This window comes from Microtus ochrogaster (assembly GCF_000317375.1).
Source record: "Microtus ochrogaster isolate Prairie Vole_2 chromosome 14 unlocalized genomic scaffold, MicOch1.0 chr14_random_2, whole genome shotgun sequence".
Lineage (NCBI taxonomy): Eukaryota > Metazoa > Chordata > Mammalia > Rodentia > Cricetidae > Microtus > Microtus ochrogaster.
In genome coordinates this window covers 9,073,440-9,084,301 of record NW_004949097.1, presented here as the reverse complement: position 1 = coordinate 9,084,301, position 10,862 = coordinate 9,073,440, and positions in this window count along the sequence as shown.

The window sequence follows — 10,862 nt, the reverse complement described above, 5'->3', positions numbered from 1 at the left end:
TTACCAAGAATAACTCATAGAAAGGAAACAGAAAATGGAAGCACAGCTGTCTGGTCTTGCCATTGTAAGGAGGAGCATATTTGCAGTTGTCACTTAGACTGTCAGTCAGCACAGTCACCCTTGATCTGAGCACAATGCAGAAGCAAGCAGGAGTCTAGAGAGATAGCTTCGTCAGTATAGCACCTTACCACATAAGATCAGAGTTTGATCTCCAGAACCCACATGAAGAAGCTGGCTGTGAGGCATGCACCTGTAATCTTTGGACAAGGGGGGTAGAGACAGGAGGGTACACTGGCCAGCAGGCCTAGCCAAACAGGTAGGCTTCAGGTTCAGAGAAAACCTGTCTCAAGAGACAAAAGCAAAAGCAAAGTACAACCCCAAACAAATAAACAAAAATAAGGCCAAAGATATCCTGAAGAACAACATTCAAGGCTGATCTCTGCTCTGGCCTCCACATATACACAAATGTACATTTGCAAACATATGTGCTTGCATGCAAACATGAACACATACATAGTAAGCAGCATTTCAAAAGACTACTATTGTGTAACCTCCCCGAGTCCCCGAGGCCTCTGGGAAGTGACATTATTAGTGACATAGAGACAGGAACTATATAGAGAACATCCATGTTGGTGACATGAATAATGAAATGCTATGTTCAGTGTCCTTTGCTATCTGGATGTAATCCTAGGTAACTTGGAAGGCTGAGGCAGGGGGATTGAAAATTTAAGGTCTGTCTGGGCATCAGAATAAGTTCAAGGACAACTTGAGCACTTTAGTGACAGAGAGAGAGAGAGAGAGAGAGAGAGAGAGAGAGAGAGAGAGAGAGAGAGAGAAAGAGAGAGAGAGAGAGAAGACTAGGGATATAACTCAGGGGTACAGCACTTCCCTACTCTGGCATAACCTTAGGTTCAAATCCCAGTATTTTATAACATATATCATAACCCCTGACTAGAAATCAGCACATTTAGTCTTGGGTTGCTAGGCAACCTTAGCGGTAATCTGGCAACGGAATTATAGCTGCCATTTTAAACACTGTGGCACTTGGACCAGGTGATATGGACACCGGCAGGTCGTTCTGTGGTTGTCACCAGAACATGTCTTAGTTACTTCTCTGTTGCTATGAACAAATGCCATTTAAAGAAGTGTTCATTTTGGCTTAACATTCTAGATGGTTTTATGTTGTTATCAGTGGAGAAGGCTTTGGTGACAGGAGTGGAAAGCTGAAAGATCACATATTTATCCAGACAGAGAAAGGAGAAAACAAGCTGGAAATAGGACAAGGCTATAGACTCTTAAAGCCAGGCCCCAAGCTGTACTTCTTCAACAAGACTCATGGCGTATAAGCCTCATAACTTCTCCAAATAATTCTATTAACTAGAAGCAAAGTGTGCAAATCCGTCAGCCCACGGGAGACCCTTCTCATTCCAGTCACCACACAATGTTATCAAGACTCACGTGAGCCACCCACTGGGTATTAAATCTATTTGAAAAGAACTTCAGTGAGTCATATTTTCTTGAGTAATAAACGGTTTGAATGTCCCCACCATTCATACTGAAACACACTTCTCAGTGTGAGGTGTTAAGAGGGTAGTTGAAGCCAAGGAGAGACTCTGGGGAAGCAATTAAGGCTAGATGATGGTGGGGCCCTAATCCGATGTGATTGCGGCTTTGTAAGCAAAGGAAAGAAAGACTACACAGGGATGCCTTGTGTCTCTCCACCACAGAAGAAGCCCATGAAGGCCTTCACCAAAGGATGCAAGACCCATACCCTCTACCTTGGACTGTCCAACCTTCAGAAGGGTGAGAAATCAGTTTCTTTCCTGTGTCAGTTGCCTTTCCAGTGGTAATCTGTTTTAAACTTACAAATGGGCTAAAATGCTCACAGATTCTCTTTCCTTCAGAATCGCTGCTTTGTAACCTTGCTTTTTTTTTTTTGCTTTTTTTTTATTAAGAAAGAAAAAAAATTTCCGCCTCCTCCCAGCCTCCCACTCCTCCCACTTTCCCCCTCCTCCCAACCTCCCCCCCTCCTAACCTCCCCCCCCTCCTCTCCCCCTCCCTCTCGAGTCTGAAGAGCAGTCAGGGTTCCCTGCCCTGTGGAAAGTCCGAAGTCCTCCCCCCTCCATCCTGGTCTAGGAAGGTGAACATCCAAACTGGCTAGGCCCCCACAAAGCCAGAACAAGAAATAGGATCAAAACCCAGTGCCATTGTCCTTGGCTTCTCAGCAGCCCTCATTGTCCGCCATATTCAGAGAGTCCGGGTTTATCCCCTGCTTTTCGAGTCACAATCCAGCTGGCATTGGTGAGCTCCCAATAGATCAGCCCCACTGTCTCCGTGGGTGGTTGCACCCCTCTTGGTCCTGACTTCCTTGCTCATCTTCTCCCTCCTTCTGAAACAACCTAGATGTCCTTCAATGGAAGAATGGATGAAGAAAGTGTGGAATATATACACATTAGAGTACTACTCAGCAGTAAAAAACAATGACTTCTCAAATTTTGCATGCAAATGGATGGAAATAGAAAATACTATCCTGAGTGAGGTAACACAGACCCAAAAAGATGAACATGGGATGTACTCACTCATAATTGGTTTCTAGCCACAAATAAAGGTCAGTGAGTCTTTATTTTGATATCCTAAAGAAGCTAAATAAGAAGGTGAACCCAAAGAAAAACATATAGCTATCCTCCTGGGTAGGGGAAATAGACAAGATTGCCACGCAAAAAATCGGGATCTTAAGGGTGGTGTGGGAGGGGGGTAAAGGGAGATGGGGAGAAAAAAGTGAGAAGGGTTGGATGGGGAGAACTTGGGGCAACGGGATGATTGGGATACAGGAAGGTAGGATAGGGGAGCAGGGAAGCACATATCTTAATTAAGGGAGCCATCGTAGGGTTGGGAAGAGACTTGGACCTAGAGGGGCTTCCAGGTGCCTAAGGAGAGGTCCCCAGTTAGTTCCTGGGGCAGCTGAAGATAAGGAACCTGAAATGATCCTATCCTATAGCCTTACTGATGAATATTTTGCATATCACCATAGAACCTTCATCTGGCGAGGGACACACACTGGAACACTGGACTGAGCTCCCAAAGTCCCAATGAGTAACCTTGCTTTTAACCAGTTTGCTGGGCTCTGAAAGTGCGGGGGGCCTTTGGGAGGTCAGAAGAGGACCAATGTTCTGCTTCCTCTTCATGAACCATCCAAACCCCACCCTGTAGGCGCCACAGATGCTGAGGTGTGCTGATAGGATCTCTCTTCTGAACAGCTCTCCAGGCAGGTGAGAGGAGCGAAGTAGCAGACTGTCCTGTAGTTGGAGCCCTTAAGACGTCAATTCTCAACCCCTGGGTCTCCACCCCTTGGAGGGGGTCAAATGACCCTTTCACAAGGGTCTCCGAAGACTCTCCTGCGTACCAGATATTTCTATCATGATTCAAACAGCAGCAAAATTACAGTTATGAAGTAGCAACGAAATAATTTTGTAGTTGGGGTTACCACAGCATGAATTGGATTAAAGGGCTGCAGCGTTAGGAAGGTTGAGAACTGCCTTAGCCTGAGGCTAAGCAAAGCAGCTTGGATGACTGAGGAGTTAGCCTTCCACTGCTTAGCTTTAGACGCAGCTCCCTGCTGCGCAGGCGCTGTCTGATATTTTAGCTCCTACTTCAATTCAGTATGCTACTGTGCTCAGCATGTGTCTCGGTTCGTGTTTCCCCCAGGAAAAAACGTGCTCTGTCCTCAGACAATTCAGTTCCCCCTACTGCCACATGCAAATATATTCCTGGACAGTCCCAGGAAGACTCTTGAATTAAAGGGCAAAACGCCGGCAGAGCAATGCCAACGGTTAAGTCTCCTTGTGTTTTTCATCGCCTAAAAGCGGGCATCGTTGACTCTAAAGGAAGCCAAGAGAATGAACGGCTAATTATTCAAAATAAAGTTTTGTGTATTTTCGTGTTCTTTTGACTAAGTTTTATTGTTGCTGTTGCTTTTATTTCTGAGTGAGGAGGCACACCAGATTTTCAAACAGGCTAATTTCAGATATGGAGTCTGTCCATTGTGCTATTAGCTATCTCTCAAAAAAGAAAAAAAAAAAAAAACCTCAGCTTTATTTAGCTTCATTTAACTTCCTCTTTGTCCTTTAAAAGAATCACTTGAAATATTTTCCTTGGCATTTTCCCAAAGAAACAAAACTGAGGGGTGGAGTGGGGAGTAAAAGGGAGCATTACAAAAAATGTTTGATGAGAACTTAACTGTTTTATACTTTTAAAAATTTCCCTGGCCAAGTTTAAAACCATGAAGTCTTAAATGGAACAGAAGCCAGCGCCAGGCAAACAGGACCAGGGAGAAACAGCGTCACGTGTTCCTGTGTTGTATCTGAAAGAGGGGTCGTTCTCATGTAGTAAACACGTGTCACACGCAGCGCCAGATGAAGCCATGCCTTGTAATTCTGTGGCAAATTGCCATCTGCCAGAGCTTTCGCTGTATTATGTGCTGATCTTGAGGGAAAATGTTCCCAAGGCTGAAGTATAGCCTTTAGTCTTTGCAGATTCTGCATCACCAATGAATGATGGGAAAGTGTGCTGTGGAAGGCTGAGACAGTAGAGACCAAAGGCAGAAGGCATCCTTGAACTTTTTTATTACTATCTGGGTGTATGGGAGACTCAAGAGTCACAACATAGCTCTCATAGGTGGGGGTGTATTTATGGAATGTCCCCAACTTTACCTCTTAACCTAGCCTCTCATCCTTCAGATTCATGAAGGACAGCTTGATATTTGTGCCCATTGTCCCCCATGCTGTGGCTGACATGTCCTGGCCTCATGAGATCATCTTCTATATCCCCTTCTCATAGCATACAGTCAAAAGAAGTTTCTCCTGTTATTTTCCTTGGGGACAATTCTATTCAAAGTTCTTCCTAAGTCTTCCAAATCCTACTTCCCAAATCTCATTCAAAAATTATTTCTGACTATCTTTTGCTCAGAGGTCATGGGACTTAAAGAACTATCTAAGTGGTTTTGTGCACCTTGTTTTTACAAACCCAACAGGGTATTCTATCTCAGCCTGGTATCTGGTATCTGTGGGCCCGAATCAGATGTGATGGTCTTTTTACAATGTTTTCAGGGAACCATGACATCACACACAGACACAACCACACACACTGCTTGCACAGATAAGTGTATGCAAGAGAGTTGGTCCTCTAACATACTCCAAAAGTTAACCCTAGTGTTAAATAGGCAGTTGCACATCTCATAAATCCATCCTGTGACATTTTTGAAAAATTTTAAAATTTTTCTGTGTGTGTTTGAGTGTGTGCATGTGTCAATTGTGTGTATATATGTGAATGTGTACATATGTATGTGTGTGCATGTGTGTATATGTGTGTGTGAATGTGAGAGGGCATGTGTGTGTGTCAGTGTGTGTGAGTTGTGTATTTGTGAATTGTGTGTATGTGTATATGTGTGTGTGTATGTGTGTGTGAATGTGAGTGTGTGTGTGTGTGTGTGTGTGTGTGTGTATGCATGTGTGAAGGTGTGCGACTTGTGTACAGATGCTGAGAAAGCCAGAGGAGGGCATCAGATCTCCTGGAGCTGGAGTTACAGGAGGTTATGAGCTGCCTGCTGGGAAACAATCTCAGGTCCTCTGGGAGAGCAGCAAGCATTTTTAACCAGTGAATCACCTCTCTAGTCCTTTCCTCAACGTTTTTGAACACATATTTATTTATCAATTAAATATTGCCAAATTCAGCCAGGCGGTGGTGGCACACACCTTTAATCCCAACACTTGGGAGGCAGAGGATAAGGCAGGCAGATCTCTGTGAGTTCAAGCCTGGTCTACAGATTGAGTTCCAGGGCAGTCAGCAAATATTTACATAGGCTCTAGATGCCAAACCCAGGCACAGAAAAATGTCTGAAAAAGCTCATAGAAATATACAAGGCACACCCAGCACATGAGGAGGCTCTTACCCCCAGTGACAGATTGCTGTTTGTGCACAGACACACAGCTAGGCGATGAGATGATCACTTCTAGAAGAGGATGTGCCTAGCTGCAACCAATGTGATGTCCCTCCTAAGAGCAGGCGATCAGGAACCACCTTCGGCTTCTGTCCTGTGTGTCCCTTCCTTATTCCGATTCTTCCTTCCCACCACTAGCATTGTGATTTAAATCCCACGAGGCACCTCGATATTGAAGCTTCCCCCCATTTCTACCAGTTCTTTGTGGTTTTCACATATTATATTAACTGTATTCACCCTACTCTTCCAAGATTCTACCCTCTTTCCTGACTTCCCTATTGTAGGGGAGAAAGCCGCTTGTTTGTCCCTGCCACACAGCTAGCTTAGTCCCGAAATAACCACACAGAAACTGTGTTCATTAAATTGCTGTTTGGCCTATTAGCTCAAACATCTTATTGGCTAACTCTTACACCTTGATTTAGCCCATTTCTATTAATCTATGTGTCCCCACATGCCAGTGGCTTACTAGGAAAGATTTTTCATGTCTGATTCTGGCAGCTCCATGGTGTCTCTCTCTGACTCTGTCTCCTTTTTCCCAGCATGTCATTTAGTTTTCCCTGCCAACCTAAATTCTGCCCTATCAACTAGGCGAAGGCAGTTTCTTTATTCATTAACCAATGAAAGAAACACACAAACAGAAGGACCTCCTACACCACTTCCCAGTTTAGTGTCATTTAAAAAAACAACAACAACACTGAGTCCTCTTTGTGCTGCCCACAAACCCTTGGATGTGTGCCTTCCTCTGGAGCATGGTTGACTTTCCAGGGATACTCTCTTAAACAAAACGGACTCGCCATGTCCCTCCAGCTGCTGGCTGCCTTCCTATTGCTCTAAGACCTGAGGCATGGCTTGTTTTGTTTCATCCCCCTTACTCTTCTTTGCGTTCACTGTACTTCAGTTACTGGCCACTGCTTCTACTTCAGAGTCTGTGTGTGTGTGTGTGTGTGTGTGTGTGTGTGTGTGTGTGTGTGTGCATGCGCTCGAACACATGCACACGTGAGCATGCCAAGTCATGCATGTGTGTATGGAGGCAAGAAAAAGGCCTCAGATCCCCTGGAGCAGGAGGTAGAGGTTGTTGTGAGCCATCTAGCATGGGTGCTGGGAACCGAACTCCAGTCCTCTGAAAGGGTAGTGGGCACACTTAATCTTTGTGTTGCCTCTCCAGCCCCATGTCCTCTGGTTTCCATCCTTACGATTCCATTACAACTTCAATGATGTAGGAGGTCCTTCTGTCTATATGTTGCTTTCATTGGTTTATAAAGGAACTGCTTTGGGCCTATAGCAGAGCTACAGGGGAGCAGAGCTAGGCAAGGGAAACTAAATGGCATGCTGGGAGAAAGGAGGCAGAGTCAGAGAGACGCTATGGAGCTGCTGCCAGAGTCAGACGTGCTAAATCTTTACCGGTAAGCCACTGCCACATGGCGATATACAGATGAATAGAAATGGGTTAAATTTATATAAGAGTTAGCCAATAAGAAGCTAGAGCTAATAGGCCAAGTAGTGTTTTAATTAATTCAGTTTCTGCGTGGTTGTTTTGTTTTAGGGCCACCAGAACGGACAAACAGCTCCTTCTTGCTACACTTCAACCCAAGAAGTGTTCAAGTTTCCTTCTTTCTTAGACTTGAGGCTATAGAGAGAAAATCCAGCATGCCTGCCTCACTCAGTGCTCATTTCTCCAACCAGAGCTAAGGGATGTTCTTAGCACCCAATAAATATTTGAAGAAAGAACAAATTGCCTGATAGTCTGAACAAACTGACCACAGTCTGAGTATTTTGTTCTAAAGAACAAATGTTTGCCAGGTGTGATGGCGCATGCCCTTAATCCTAGCCACATGAGAGGTCAAGGCAAGAAGGTTGCAAGATCAATACCTACCTGGGCTATGCAATGAGTCCAAAGCCAGACTGGAAAAGTTAGTAAAATTCTGTCTCAAACAAACAACAACAACAAAAATAGAAGAAAAAAAGCTGAAGGATTAAGGATGTGGCTCAGTGGTAAAATGTTAGCATGAAGACCTTGGTTTCCTCTCTGGTACAGCAAGGAGGAAATTAAAATAACAATTAAATAAGGGGCACTTTGGTTTTCAGCTGATGCAGCTAAAACAGGGTGCAACTGCAGTCTGTTGATTCCCACTGAATTTTCATCAAACACTAATGAGCCAGACCCTTTCTGGCTCTGACTGCTCTTTCCCACATGAGTCATTAAAGAAGGAAATGAGCTCCTTTTTAAGTGGTCCGCATTTGCAGTGAATGAAAGCCATGTTCGTGACTAAGCCAACATAATCTCCAGTGCTTATCTGGCTTGCTGAAGGCACTAGGATCAGCCTGGTTCCAAATCGGCCACTGTGACCTGCTATTCCAGGAACAGCCACGTTTTGACTTTGACCTTAGATCCTCTTTGGTCATTTCCTAAGAAGTTTATCTGATTCACATCCTCAACAAGATCTTTCCGATATTCCTTTTTCTGTACTCGGAGGACGTGAGGCCATATTCGCGGTTTGTGGGATGCATCGTGATGCAGATATGGGTCTTCAGGGCTCTGAGCATCTGTCCTTCCTCTACCCGTCTTCTTGGGAGGAAGTGCCGATGGCTTGATTCCTTCAACTCAGTGTAGCACTGGCTCAGAACAAAGTTCTTTGCTTTCAAAGCGATTTACCTGGCTCAGAATTCTTCAGGGGTCAAGTCTACAGATGGTGTTGTCCCTACTAAGCTTTCACCAGCATCTTCCACTCTATGTTTCTCACCACTTGCATGTTTGCTCTCTGGGAAGGAGGACATGGAGAGTTCATGACAGTGCTCCTGTCAGTGGGAGCCAGCAGACTGAGGTGCCAGAGGGTTGCTTGTCTGATTAGGTTTCTCAGCTCCGACTGTGCTCCCTGTCATGGTGACCTGAGCACTAACAAAGAGATGAGAAGGAGTAGAGATCACTGGGATGGATTTAGGGAGCAGCAGGTAGCTTTAACTAGAGCCTGTACCACTGAATCACTGCAAGAGCCGCAGAGAAGGAGGCACGGGGACTGTGATTACTTGAACAGAATTGGAACGCACGTTCAGTTTCGCAGTATGTATGACAGAGTGTTTGGAGCACGGCTGTCCGTGTGACACATTGAGATAGGACATACATCAGAGAGGGGAAAGCAGGACAAAATGGCCCAGGCATTTGGATGAACAGAACTGAGGATAATGAGTTGATGTGTGAGGGGTTCTGCGGGACAGGTAGTAGACTCTGTCGGACTATTGAGATGAAGCCAGCTTTGAGACAACTTCAAGCAAGAGTGAGACATGGGAACCTGGGAATGCTGTAGAGCTACTAGCATCACCTTGGGCCCCTTCGTCTCCTTGTCATTGCTTTTCAAATGCCATGAGGGGAGCAGACCTCCCCCAGCACAGTCCCCTAGTGATGCACTGGGTTGACGCAGGCCCAGACAAAGGGAGAATTCTGAAACCGTGGGCCAAATGCCAACCTTTCTTCCTTTTAAAATGGTTTATCTCAGATACTCCTCACAGTGCAGGAAGCTGACCGGCAAAGACGTATTTTAGTGCTGTGTGATGTGCATCCTTCTTGCTGCTGTGTATTTATCAGGAAACAATGCAAGGTCTGTGGTCAACCCAGAAGACACAGACCATGAGAAAAAGAGACAAATGCTGGTAAGTGTCTACCCTAGTGTACTAGCTGGGTTTGTGAGTCAACCTGACACAGGCTCGAGTCATCAGAGAGGAAGGAGCCTCCATTGAGGAAATACCTCCATGAGATCCAGCTGTAAGGCATTTTCCCAATTAGTGATCCGTGGGGGAGGGCCCAGACCATGGTGGGTGGTGCCATGGCTGGACTGGTGGTCCTGGATTCTATAAGAAGGCATGCTGAGCAAATGACATGAAGCAAAGCCAGTAAGCCACTCCCCTCCATGGCTTCTGCATCAGCTCCTGCCTCCAGGATCCGGCCCTGCTTGGGTTCCTGCCTTGGCTTCCTTCAGTGTTGTAGAGAACGTGGAAGCATAAGTCGAGTAAACCCTTTCCTCCCCAATGCTCTTTGGTCATGGTGTTTCATAGCAACAATAGAAACGCTAAGACACCTAAATAGACAACAGTCAGATTGATGAGTGAGAGAGCAAGGAGAGAGATAGGAATGCTCCATTATCTGCAGTCTCATGAATTATACACTTGAATATATAACATTTGAATTATACCTGTATTATCATCTTTATTTTATAGTGTTACACCCCACAAAGTTGATTTAAAATATATTTTATAGGTCTGGAGAACTGGCTGAGTCTGGTAACAGCATATACTGGTCCCCCAAAAGATCTGAGTTAGTTTCCAAGCACCCACAATCAGGTGGCTCTTAAAAGTCAGTAGCTCCAGCTCCAGGGCATCCGATACCCCCTTCTGGCATGTTAGGGTACTGCATTTACCCTCACATGCCCACACACACATATTCACATAATTAGAAATTTAGAAAAGATATCTTGAACAAAGTAAACTAAATTTATTTTATAACCCAGTGTGGTGGCTCACTCCTATAACAACAATCTGGAAGATTGAGACAGGGGGATTACTGAATTCAAGGCCAGCATGGGTTACAAAGTGAGACCCTGTTTCACTATAACACACATACACACACACACACACACACACACACACACACACTAAACTACGTATTGGAGAGAAGAATGTCCTATCTTTTGCTGGTTTAGAATATATTAACGTTAGAGAAAAAAATGCCAGGAAGTCCCATGTACTTGAGAGACTGCTGGAACCTAAGATTAATACAGACTTTACACCTGTCAGAATGGCTAAAATGAAAAACACCAATGATAGCCTTTGCTGGAGAGGGTGTGGAGAAAGGGGTACACTCATCCATTGTTGGTGG